This window comes from Chelonia mydas, chromosome 3 (assembly GCF_015237465.2).
Source record: "Chelonia mydas isolate rCheMyd1 chromosome 3, rCheMyd1.pri.v2, whole genome shotgun sequence".
Classification (NCBI taxonomy): Eukaryota; Metazoa; Chordata; order Testudines; family Cheloniidae; genus Chelonia; species Chelonia mydas.
In genome coordinates this window covers 84,029,046-84,041,733 of record NC_057851.1, presented here as the reverse complement: position 1 = coordinate 84,041,733, position 12,688 = coordinate 84,029,046, and positions in this window count along the sequence as shown.

The following is a 12,688-nucleotide window of genomic DNA, read 5'->3' as shown; positions in this document are numbered from 1 at the left end:
ACAGAACCATTGACAGGCTCACAACAGGGAACATATATCACTGCCCTTAGGTCTAGGGAGTTCGTGTATGCAAAGAGAGGTGTCCACTGTGGCATTATTTTTTCTCCCTCCTTATGTCAACAGATGTTCCTGTTATGTTGCTACTCCAAGGAAGGTGATTTGCTGGCCTCTCTGGACTCCTGGGCTCTGGTCCAGCTGCAGCTGCGTAAAAAGGATACATATAATACTGGACTCTTCTTGTTCTCATTTCAGCTTGACATGATTCTGGCACTGATTATCAGGTAGCAGCCATCGGGTTTCTCTGGATTCCTCCTCCCATCCACACCCTTTTATCTCCACGACCCTGCTTACTTTACTTAAGACTCAAATGATTTTCAGACTCAGGAAAGATCTTGTTGTGGCTCTGTTGATCATAGCATGATTTAGTTTATAGAATCTTTATATCTCCATAAAATATTAAATGCTTTAATGTAACACATTTCAAGTACCCATCCTTTTTGACAGTTAAATGAAATCAGATCCGTTGTATTTCACATTTTATATCTTACATGCATAGCAGAATCACCATTTCTTACCAGTGACTGGAAAGCATAACTGCAATTTTTTAACCAGTAAGTGAATACATGCAATTACAGAACATTCTCTAGACATTACTGGCTCCAATCCTGGAAACCTAACTGCCATGTTAGGCACCTAAATTCCCTAGGCATGGAAGTTTGCACCTATAAAGGCCCCTAAGTGCCTAAAAATCTTCCAGTGGACATGCCCACAGCTACCTAATACTCATGCCCAGCACTTAGCTCATGATTAAATCCTGAGGATCCCACCAGGCTAGGCATTTCCCCATCTATCTCACTTGTTGGGCCTGATCTAGTGGACTTGCTCCGAGGCAATAACAACTATAGATTGAGCCCAAAAACACAGGAAGTGGTGGTAACCCTGCTTTGTCCAATTGCCCAGTGGTTAGAGCTCTCATCCAAAACATGGGTGGTCAGGGTTCAAATCCCCACTTGGGCTGAGAGGAGCAGAGGTGTGAACCTGACTCTCCTACGTGATTGGGAGTGCCCTAGCAGACAGACTATAGAGTCATTCTCACATGCCCTTTGGAAGAAAAGGCTGACCTGCCTTAGGCCAATCTACAGCAGCTGTGCAACTACAGTTAAGGTTGCTTCACAACTTCTGTTTAAAGTTCAACATTTCTAAGCCCTCTAAAATCAACATGCTTAGTCTGATTTCTTTAGTTTTTGGTATGCCTCAGGAGGGTGCAGGGTAAGGTTAGTGACCCAAATCTGGAGTCATTTGAGCCAGGTGTTCTGGAGTTAAGTGTAGGGGAAAATAGCCATTTTGTAAAAAGTGTCTAGACTTTGTTTGTTCCCCAAGAGATAGAGATCAAATTATTGATGTGATGTGGACAAAATGATCTTTCAATTTGTAGAGTTTTAACCAGAGTAGTGCAATGGCACCCACTAAATCTTTGGGGGATCCAAACTGAGAACAGTATTTTAGAAAATGTACATTCTTTTACACTGCTTGTGTGCCAATTCAGAAAAACAGCTAGCGAAATTTCTATGTCATTTTATGTGGTTTAAAGCTTGATTATTGAAAGTACTCTAAAATCTGAACAGTTCATATTTCTTTGAAATTTGGTATGCCTGATTGGGATGTGGAATAATATTAGTGAATCAAATTTGGGGTAATTTGACCAAAGGGCTACAGAGTTAAAAGCCCCCCGCCCAAAATGGAAAGTAAATATGGAAGTGTTATTTACTCCTTCTGCGAATATTAGGGGTCACCAAATGAAAATACACTGCAGGTTTAAAACAAAAGGAAGTATTTCTTCCACACAATAAACAGTCAACCTGTGGAACTCCTTGCCAGAGGATGTTATGAAGGCTCCAACTATAACAGGGTTCAAAAAAGAACTAGGTAAGTTCATGGAGGATAGATCCATCAATGGCTATTAGCCAGGATGGGCAGGGATGGTGTCCCTAGCCTCTGTTTGCCAGGAGCTGGGAATGGGAGATAGGGAAAAGGATCACTTGATGATTACTTGTTCTGTTCATTCCCTCTGAAGCACTGGCATTGACCACTGTCAGAAGATAGGATACTGGGCTAGAGGGACCTTTGGTCTGACGCCCCAATATGGCTGTTCTTATAGTGTCCTTCCACTCCCTTGTACTGTTAAGCTGAGAGGTACTAGAGTAACAGCCGTGTTAGTCTGTATTCGCAAAAAGAAAAAGGAGTACTTGTGGCACCTTAGAGTTCAAATAAATTGGTTAGTCTCTAAGGTGCCACAAGTACTCCTTTTCTTTTTGAGAGGTACTAATGACTGGATGAATCACAGACCTCGATGGCTGTGAACTCAACATAAGCAACTTATCCTTAGTTAACATAACTAAGGATAAGTTAATCACAACCCCACCCACCACCAAAGATAAAAAAAGAGTTTTGGATTGAGTGGCTAGAGTTTGCTACAATTTGTGAGTCAAGGGTGGAAATTTTATTTTGGGGGGAATGTAATCAAAGTCTTGGGGGAAAATATTAGACTGAGTGCTTCCTGGGAGGAGCAGAAGAGTGTGTGTGTGTGTGTGGGGGGGGGGTTAGGAGGAGAGGGGCTTGGGGAGGGGAGGAAGTGATGTAGCTTTTCCCTTTCCTTACATACAAAGGGTGAAAAACAGCTTTTCTTATACCATAATCACATCTCTGTTACACGTCATTGTAATCCACACATGTCTTCATATCACAAACAAACCTTTACCAAGCAGGCTCAACTACTACCTCCACAATGTAGCGTAGGCATACCTAACACACAGATTGCACCTGGAGTATGTGCAAATAATTCTGGTTGGCTACTGCCACCTCCAGGGGATCAGAGGGAAGGTGGCATCCGCAAACTTTTGTGTTGTTGTCGTCCTTTAATAATGTTAGATGGACTCCTGTGAGTGAGAGTAAATGGGCTGTAAAAGGCGGTGAAGAGCTTCTACCTTTCAGCAATTGTGGGGTTGGCAGGGTAAAGGTAAGTGTGTTATAGGACATATTGGGGCATTGCTGAAAGAGGGCAGTTAAGGTTGCATGAGTAATCTTAACTGTGTATTTATTGGATTTCATAAGTTTGTGTTTGTTCAATTCAGCATTCTGCAAGGGGATGACATACACCAAACAACCTTAATTCTGCATTAACAGATTTATATTTCGGTGGACACTTGCATCAAGGTGACACCTTCAAAAATTCTATGGCCCCTTTTTCCAGACATGTTGTTCCAACAGGCACATTTTTTGCCTGTTTCACTCACCTTTGAAGATACTCACCATGTAAAAATCTCCCTTTATGCATATTTTTATGTCTGCAAAAACCTTCTGAATATCGGCGGATGTGATTGCAGAGCCATTGGCCATTATCTTTGAAAACTCATGGCAATCGGGAGAGGTCCTGGCCGACTGGAAAAAGGCTAATGTCGTGCCCATCTTTAAAAAAGGGAAGGAGGATCTGGGAACTACAGGCCAGTCAGCCTCACCTCAGTCCCTGGAAAAATCATAGAGCAGGTCCTCAAGGAATCAGTTCTGAAACACTTTGAGGAGAGGAAAGTGATCAGGAACAGTCAGCATGGATTCACCAAGGGCAAGTTATGCCCAACTAATCTAACTGCCTTCTACAACGAGATAACTGGCTCTGTGGATGAGGGGAAAGCGGTGGACGTGTTATTCCTTGACTTCAGCAAAGCTTTTGACACGGTCTCCCACAGTATTCTTGCCAGCAAGTTAAAGAAGTATGGGCTGGATGAATGGACTATAAGGTGGATAGAAAGCTGGCTAGATTGTTGGGCTCAATGGGTAGTGATCAATGGCTCCATGTCTAGTTGGCAGCTGGTATCAAGTGGAGTGCTCCAAGGGTTGGTCCTGGGGCTGGTTTTGTTCAATATCTTCATTAATGATCTGGAGGATGGTGTGGATTGCACCCTCAGCAAGTTTGCAGATGACACTAAACTGGGAGGAGAGGTAGATATGCTGGAGGGTAGGGATAGGATACAGAGGGACCTAGACAAATTGGAGGATTGGGCAAAAAGAAATCTGATGAGGTTCAATAAGGACAAGTGCAGAGTCCTGCACTTAGGACGGAAGAATCCCATGCACCACTACAGACTAGAGACCGAACAGTTCTGCAGAGAAGGACCTAGGGGTTACAGTGGATGAGAAGCTGGATGTGAGTCAACAGTTTGCCGTTGTTGCCAAGAAGGCCAATGGCATTTTGGGCTGTATAAATAGGGGCATTGCCAGCAGATCGAGGGATGTGATCGTTCCCCTCTATTCAACATTGGTGAGGCCTCGTCTGGAGTACTGTGTCCAGTTTTGGGTCCCACACTACAAGAAGGATGTGGAAAAATTGGAAGACGTCCAGCGGAAGGCAACAAAAATGATTAGAGGACTCCTGACTTATGAGGAGAGGCTGAGGAAACTGGGATTGTTTAGTCTGCGGAAGAGAAGAATGAGGGGGGATTTGATAGCTGTTTTCAACTACCTGAAAGGGGGTTCCAAAGAGACTAGTCTAGGATCTAGACTGTTCAGTGGTAGCGGATGACAGAACGAGGAGTAATGGTCTCAAGTTGCAGTGGGGGAGGTTTAGGTTGGATATTAGGAAAAACTTTTTCACTAGGAGGGTGGTGAAACACTGGAATGCGTTAACTACGGAGGTGGTGGAAACGCCTTCCTTAAAAACTTTTAAGGTCAGGCTTGACAAAGCCCTGTCTGGGATGATTTAGTTGGGGATTGGTCCTGCTTTGAATAGGGGGTTAGACTAGATGACCTCCTGAGGTCCCTTCCAACCCTGATATTCTAAGATTCTATGTTTCTATGTGAAACCCTTTGGAAACTGTAGTCTATAACATCTGCAAATTGTAGTTAGCAGAGCCATATACAAATCAAAACAACTTTGTTGCTTCAATTATATTACTTTTGTGGATAGGTCTTGCATAGATCTTGAAAATTGCTTAATTAAAATATATATCTGTAGAGGCACAAAAATCAAGGCAATGTAGTATTTTGAGTTAAATTAGAAAGAATGAAAATAAGCAGCTCTCAACCATACTCCACTCTTGGAAGAATAGTACATAGGAATATCTGTGAATCAGAATAGCTAAATTTCTTTAAGAGTCTGAAAGAGTGTGAGAAGAAGCAATGGTAATGATTTTCCTTATTAGAAAAAAATGCCTATTTATTTATAACTCAGCAGCAAGATTATCCCAATGTACAGACAGAAAAATAAACACAAGTACCATCGTAAAAATCTCAAGGAAATGGATTTCATCTTCATAAAAAAAAAAAAATAGGGAATCCAGAACTATTACATTTGGCAGTGTAGAAGTGTGGAAAACAGAAAGCAGAATGTGTTGCTACAATGCTCTATTCCACCTTCAACATCCAGTATCCACAAAAATTACTTTACATAATGAGGAAGGATCCAAAGTGGAGTATGCTACCCAAACTTCCTTTCTTTTTATCCCTTGATGCTTTCTACTGCTTCCCTCATTCTGTTTTCCTCTATCTGCAAGACTCCTTAGGAAAGCCATTTGCAGCTTGCCCAGCTGTGATCCAACAGCCTAAGTTAGATTCTTTTTTCTCTCTTTCACCTTTGTTTATGTTTGTTATTTCTTCCAGCATGTTTCCTATTTTGCACCTGAAGAGCACCTGACAAAAGCTCTCTATAGACAATAATAAGAAAAAGACTGAACAGAAGATGTTTAGTATGACCTATGTGGATGGCAAACAAAGATCAAACATTAAGAAATACACAAGAGAAAGGACAAAAGAGGGAGGCATTCAGCATTTCTATGGTTTGCATTTTATTGTGACCATGGCTGAACCCATCTATTTACAGTCACGGAGAAAGAAAATATTTTCCTGACCACAGCTGAAGAGAGACTCTGACAGAGTTTTCCTGCTCGCCATCTCCCATGTCATCAGTGTTTTCTGGGAGAAGAATCTGAGGTGGTTTTCCACCTAAGTGGTTACAGCTGTTTCCACATGATCAGTCAGATGGAGTTTCTGCCTATGTTTGTTTTGGCTCTGATTTTCAACTGGAGCCCGGCAGGATGACAGAGTTTGCTCTGGGTCTTGGGACTTTGGACAAACATTCCAGAATTTCTGACTTCTTAACATTAATGTTTGATGAATTCTGCTCTTAATTTCTTCTAGAAAAAAAGTCAAGCCCACTGGGGATTTCCATTAGGATGAAAACAAAAGATGGTTGCAAGACCTTCTTTTGGGGAGTGGAGGGAAAAGAAATCATTTACCACCCTGTGAAAATGAGACTGCTTAAAAAAAAAAACCAAAACACACATTTGTACTGTAATTTTCTCAAATTGCAGGCTTCAGTTCTGCTGTATTTTTTCTTATTTGTCATGCTTGAAAGGAAACATCCACTGTGGGTATTTGTAAAGCTAAAACCTCTGTGACAAAGTTTGGAACATAGTCAAAGAATCAGTTGCAAAGATCAGTTAACATGTATGCAGTATAACTTTCTCAAAGCTGCTATTTTAACAACCCTCAAAGCATCATCGGTCTATTATTTTATGTACGTTGCCTTTAAAGAAACATGATAAAGATTGGGGTAAAATCCTGAAAGGGAAAGGGAGTTCTGCCATTAATTTCAATGGGGCCCATGTAGCAGGGTGAGACTCACTGGTGTGGCACCTCCTGCTGATCATCTAGGGAATTAGCTCTTCACCAGCACTGGAGTGCCCTCTGCAGGCCAGTATCTCACCTGCCACTGGCCCCGTGTCCCTCCCGGACGCTGGTGCCTCTTTATCTTGGGGTTCTGCCGCAGCAGTACCCCCCTCGCTGGGTCTCCCCTCCCAGGGAACCCCCAATCCTCTAGACCCACCTTGCCTCAGTGGCTACTGCCAGTCATCAGCTAGGCCCCGTTCACTGGGGCAGACTGCAGGGTAATGGCCACTCATCATTGGCAAGGGTGTAGGACCTGCTGCCTTTGCCTATCCTCAGGCTGCCCCTCTGGAGCCCTAGTGCATCTGTAGGCCTTCACCAAGACCTGCAGCCTGGGGGTTTATCAGGCTGGAGCTCCCCAGCTCCATTTGCCCTTCCCCAGTGCTGTGCTGTGCTGCTCAGGCACCCTGTTTCCAGGCAGCTAGCCCTTCCCACTCCAGGGCTAGAGTGGGCCTCCTCAGCTTCTGGCCCACAGCCCTCTTATAAGGGCCAGCTGGGCCCTAATTGAGCTAGCCACAGCTGTGGCTGCTTCCCCACTGCTTCCCCCAGCTGTTCTCACTCCATTTCCCAGCCACAGCCCTCTCCACAGCTGCTTTTAACCGCCCCCCCCCCCCCCCCCCGCTCTGCAAGAGTGGGGCAGTCGCCCCACTACAGGCCAGGATTTCATCTCTGCTATCTGAACACTTGAAAGACTGGAAAATGGAGGTAATAAAACCTGAAATCTGGGAACATTTCTTATTGCACAGAGTTGGATGATGGATGGAAAAATGTATTCACAGATTACTTGAAAAAGGGTAGCAATTTCTTTTTACTAAACTTGTATGTAAATAGTGTTCCAACAGCTGCATTACTGCAGAAGGTTGCTGCTGATTTTTTACACATATTGGTCTTCCAACAAGTAAGGGACATTTAAATGTACATCCTTTGGACATAATTATCAGCTGGGCCCAGATCCTCCTCTCACTGAAGAGAATGAGATTAAGATTGAGCACAGAGGGACAGACCTTCAATTGAGGTGTATTGCCACAGCTCCATGGATGAAATGATGACAATTTTCACCAGCTAAGAATCTGCCTCTCAATAGCTATCACTGTGCTTTTGTTTTGATTTCAATGGTAAAAATGAAAGAAGGAAAAGAAGAAGAGGGGGAGGGAAGGGCTTTGTGGGTGTGCAAATAGAAGAACAACATTTTTAATGAATATGCAGTTTTGCACAGGAGCAGCTTTGTACACGCAGCTTCACAGAACACTTGAGTGCAGCAGGTGTATCAATCACTGTCCACTGATCCATGTCGGCGGCTGTAGAAGCTAGCACTAAAAATGATGCTAGCTTCACGTTGTGCACTCCTACGTCAAAGTGTGAAAGCTCCTGGCAGCCTCTTCCCCAGTTTGTTTATCTAATCAGCAGCCTAATGGAAACCTGAGTTTACTATCTGCCCCACTGACTGTCTTTTCATACACTGCAGTGTGAAGGTGGATGGTTAGGAAAGGTTTTGAAGATTAATTACTTTTTAATTTGTCTTTCAGGATCAGCAAAAATCAAGGAAAGCACTTGCTCACATGCCATACGCACATATATAACCAAACCTCTTGAAGCTGTTCCCTCCTGTGCCTTTCAGTGGCTACATGACAATAGGGCCACGTTAGGGGCCAGCTGTCCTCATAGTCATACAAAGTAAAGGCCCTCAAGAGAAATGAGGTGGATATCACCCACCACGGAGACTGAATCCAATAGCAATTTGCTTTTTAAGTATTGCTATAGTCCAAGCAAAAATACCCAGGCTTCCATTTCAGTATGTAAAATGCTTTACTCTTTAAGCCAATACACTGAATAATTTCTGCCATACTTAGTTTGCAACGGCTGGATCCAAAGGAATTAGAATGAGGGTAGGCTGGTGGCTTTTCAAATGTTAATGGGGAGCTCTTTCCATGCAGAGTGGAAGACTTGGGAGAAAGCGCACAGTTACTTGTGAGAAGCCCAGAGGAGTGGGCAAGCGAGGCTGGCATGGATGACACAGCAAAGAAGAGGGTAACTTTACATTAAGAGATTAGAGTTGATAGTTTGGAAGGTGCTAGTTGATGGAAGAATCCTATAGGTGAAGATAAGCACATGCTCAATGTGTGGGAGAACAGGAACCAGATGGAGTGCAAAGAGGAAGTGGACCGAGGTGGTCAAACCAACAGTCTAGAAAAATGAACTTAACAGCATCATTTGGAATGGATTTAAGGGGAGCAAGCTGGGAGTAATCCAAGCCAAAGAGGAGGAAATTATTGTAGTCCAAGCACAGGGCTTCAGCACACATTTTGGTAGTCTGTGGAGGAAGAAAAGGCTTGATCTCAGATGTTTTACAAGAAGAGGCAGTGAGATTGTCAACAGTGGATTGTCAACTGCATTTATATTGTTTTTAAGGGCTTAACTCTTATTTATAATAATTTAGGAACTTCTCGCTATGATTTTTACACCCAGAAGACAAAAATAAAATATTAAATAAACTCTTAATAGTGTAAGACATTTTCACATTGAGGGTTCAGGAGACTGGTAATGAGATATGGAGAATGTCACCTATGGGTCATGAGTATATGTCCAGTCCAGGGTAATGCTAATGAACCAGTGATTACTATCTGATTATTGCTCAGTGGCTGATGTAAAATGAATTAGTAGTCTCAAGAAGAGATAAATCACCAGAAAAAAAATCTCAAAGTTATCAGTTTTGGATAAGTAAAGTCTGGAGGTTTGATTGATCCATCCAAACATTTTGACAGGACTGTGTGACCCTCCCTCAGTCTCAGCACTTTAACAGACTGTTACTATACAATCTACCACCTGCACATTGATTTCCCTTGTCAGCCACCATCACAAGGGGCTTGTGGTTGGGGAGGAGTGGGCAGCCCACCCTCTCCTGCATCCATTGTTTTCAAGGAGTCCAGTTCTGCCAGTCAGCAGGATTATTTTCTGGAAGATGTCCAGTCAGCTGACTTCTGACTCTGAGCAGAGAAGGCATGCTGCACCAATCAGCCCTTTAAAATTTATAAGGAACTCTGGAGTCCTCTTCCCTCTGCATCCCCATGAAACTGGAGCTTTTTGCAGTGTCTGGAATGTAAATTCCAAAGTGGTTTGAAACTTTCAGAATGATTCCCAAATTGAAACAGATGCACACTGTACTAGATAGGTTTCAAAGGTTTCCCCATATAGTTCACAATTTAAGATAGAAACTGATTGTAGTGGGGCAGCTGCCCCACTCCTGGAGAACAGGGGTTAAAAGCAGCCCTGGAGAGTGCTGTGGCTGGGAAAAGGGATTAAGAGCATCTGAGGGAGGCTGGTGAGATAGTTGGCCCCAGGTGTGGCTGGCTTAATCAGGCCACAGCTGGCCTGGTAAAAGGGCTGGGGGACCAGGAGACAGAGGAGCCTCACCCTAGCCCTGGAGTGGGAAGGGCTAGCTGCCTGAGAGGATGGTACCTGAAGCAGAGCAGTGCTGGGGAATAGGGCAAGGGAGCTGGGAAGCTCCAGCTTGGTAAGCCCCCAGGCTGCAGATCTGGATGAAGGGCTACAGAGGTGCAGCTTGGGAATAGGCAGAGGCAGCTGGTCCAACCACTTTGCCAATGATGAGTGGATTACAGACTGCAGTCTGCCCAGTGAGCGGGGGCTAGGTGACGACTGGCAGTAGCCACTGAGGCAAGGTGGGTTTAGGGGGTTTGGAGTTCCCCTGGGAGGGGAGACTCAGTGTGTGGGGGTACTGCAGTGGGCAGAATCCTGAGGTAAAGGGCACCAGTGTCTGGGAGGGACACGGGAGCCCTGAGGCAGGCAAGCCACTGGCCAACAGAGGGCGCTCTGGAGGCTGGAGAGCTAATTCCCAAGATGACCAGCAGGAGGTGCTGTGCCAGTGAGTCCTCACCTTGCTACACTGATCATAAACTTTTAGAAGCCGTTGAGCCACCATTAAAAAGCTTTTGAACAGAGAAAACTGTGCCAGAATAAAAGGTTACTCGTGAGACTGAAGAGGAGCCAGTTTAATCCAAGCACCTCAGTTAAGCATAAGACCATAGTTGTGGCAGATACAGTAGAACATATGCATCAGAAGCCGAGAGTACCATGGAATGTGATGTAGAAGAACAGTGCACATGCTTACTGAAGTCTACCAATCTCTATTGATAAAATACTGATCTGCTACTGGAGATACATGAATTGTACCTTATAAGGAGGCAAAAGTTCAAGTCCTCAGAAAGTTGAAGCCTGAGGGATAGCCAAAGGTGAGGAGAAGTTTCATCCCTGCTACATCAATGCAGCTGTGTTCAGGAGTTGAATGGTTATTGGTCATGTAATTGTTAAAAGGAGAGGAATGAGTCATTCCTTGCTGAATGAAATCAGAAATGTGATATTCATGAACATCTGTACAAAAGGAGAGCCAGAGGAATTCTTTACAAGCCTGGTTTTGGTATGCACAAGGATTTAAACACCGCACTAGCAACATTCAATGTACCAACATATTGATGACAGCAGCATAATTTCAGTCCTTAGGAAGAAACAAGACAGACCTTAGAAATATATATTAACGGCAAATACTATTTAAAGGTAACTAACTCATTCTCACCACCCTGGTTCTAGTCTTCTAAAAGTTTCTGGGTGAAACAGTGATTCTTAATCTGAAATCCATTTTTGCAAAACAGATTTCCTGATAATTTTTTACAAATGGTGCAGAAGAAAAATTAGTGTAATTGAACCAAGTTCATACAAACAGTCAAATGAGCTAGCAGAATAAATTCTTCAAACTATGAAAAAAATATACTCAAGAAAGCAAAGGAAGATAAACTGGATCCTTACTGAACTATAATTTTGTAACAAAATATATCTGGAAAGACCTATCTAGAACCACGTACCTGCTTAGTAATGAATAGATATCTGGAGGGAAAAAATGCCACTTACAACTCTTTTGAATTAGAAAAACAATATATTTTTATGAAATTTGTAATGGTTTTCTCCCCATTTTTCAACCAGGTCTACAACAAGTCTACATGAAACAAAAATTAGCCACTCTATTAAGAAGCTGAGCCTTCATAAGCAGATGCAGAAAAGCTATTGCCTCACAAAAGTAAAACCAGGCTCCTCTTTGAAAACTGCTGACCAGATTTGTGTACATCAAGGAAGCAAATGAGAACCTGCTTAAGAGTAGAACAAAAGTACTACTCCCACATTTTATATGGGAGTAGAGATGAATCCAGAAAGATATCTTGATGGTTCCAATACACTCTGAAAGACATAGCTTGAAACATCCCTATAACGGTGCCAGACTCACCACCGCAGCACCTCCTGCTGGTTGCTTAGGGAATTTGCTCTTTCAGCAGCGTGCCTTCGCTAGTGGTGTTTCACCCTCCATTATTTTCTCGGTCTCCACCATCCTCACTGTCAGACCCACGTCACTCCCAGACAGCATTTGCTTCTCTAGGTGTGCTCGCTCTGCTGGCTCTCCCCACTTTCCAGGGGACTAGCAGCTTCTTGTTCTACCATTCACCTCAATGGCTCACTGCAGACCTCAGTCTAGCCCCTTCCTCCAAGGGCAAACTGCAGTCTGGCTTAGCCACTCTGGCAAGTTGGGGGAAAAGGGTGAGGGGCCCAGGACCACCCGCTACTCTGGGCCCTGACCCAGGGACACTCAAGCAGCAGCCATTTACTGCCCTCCTCCAATTCTCCTCTACTGCCTACTTCCCTTGGCCACTTCCCCATAGCCCCAGCACCCTCTCTGCCACTTTGTGTCAGGGCCCCAGTCTGGCAGTCATCAGCCTAGAGCTTTCCCAGCCTCTGCTCTGCCCTGCAGCCTTCTTCTTATAGGGCCCAGCCTGGCCCTGATAGGCTGCTTTCAAGCCTCCACTTGATTGGCTCCCTATAAACCCTTCCAGGATTGGCTGGGGCTCTGCACAGCCTCTCTGGCTTGCTTTAACCCCTTCCACACCAGCTGCCCCACTACAATCCCAATTCA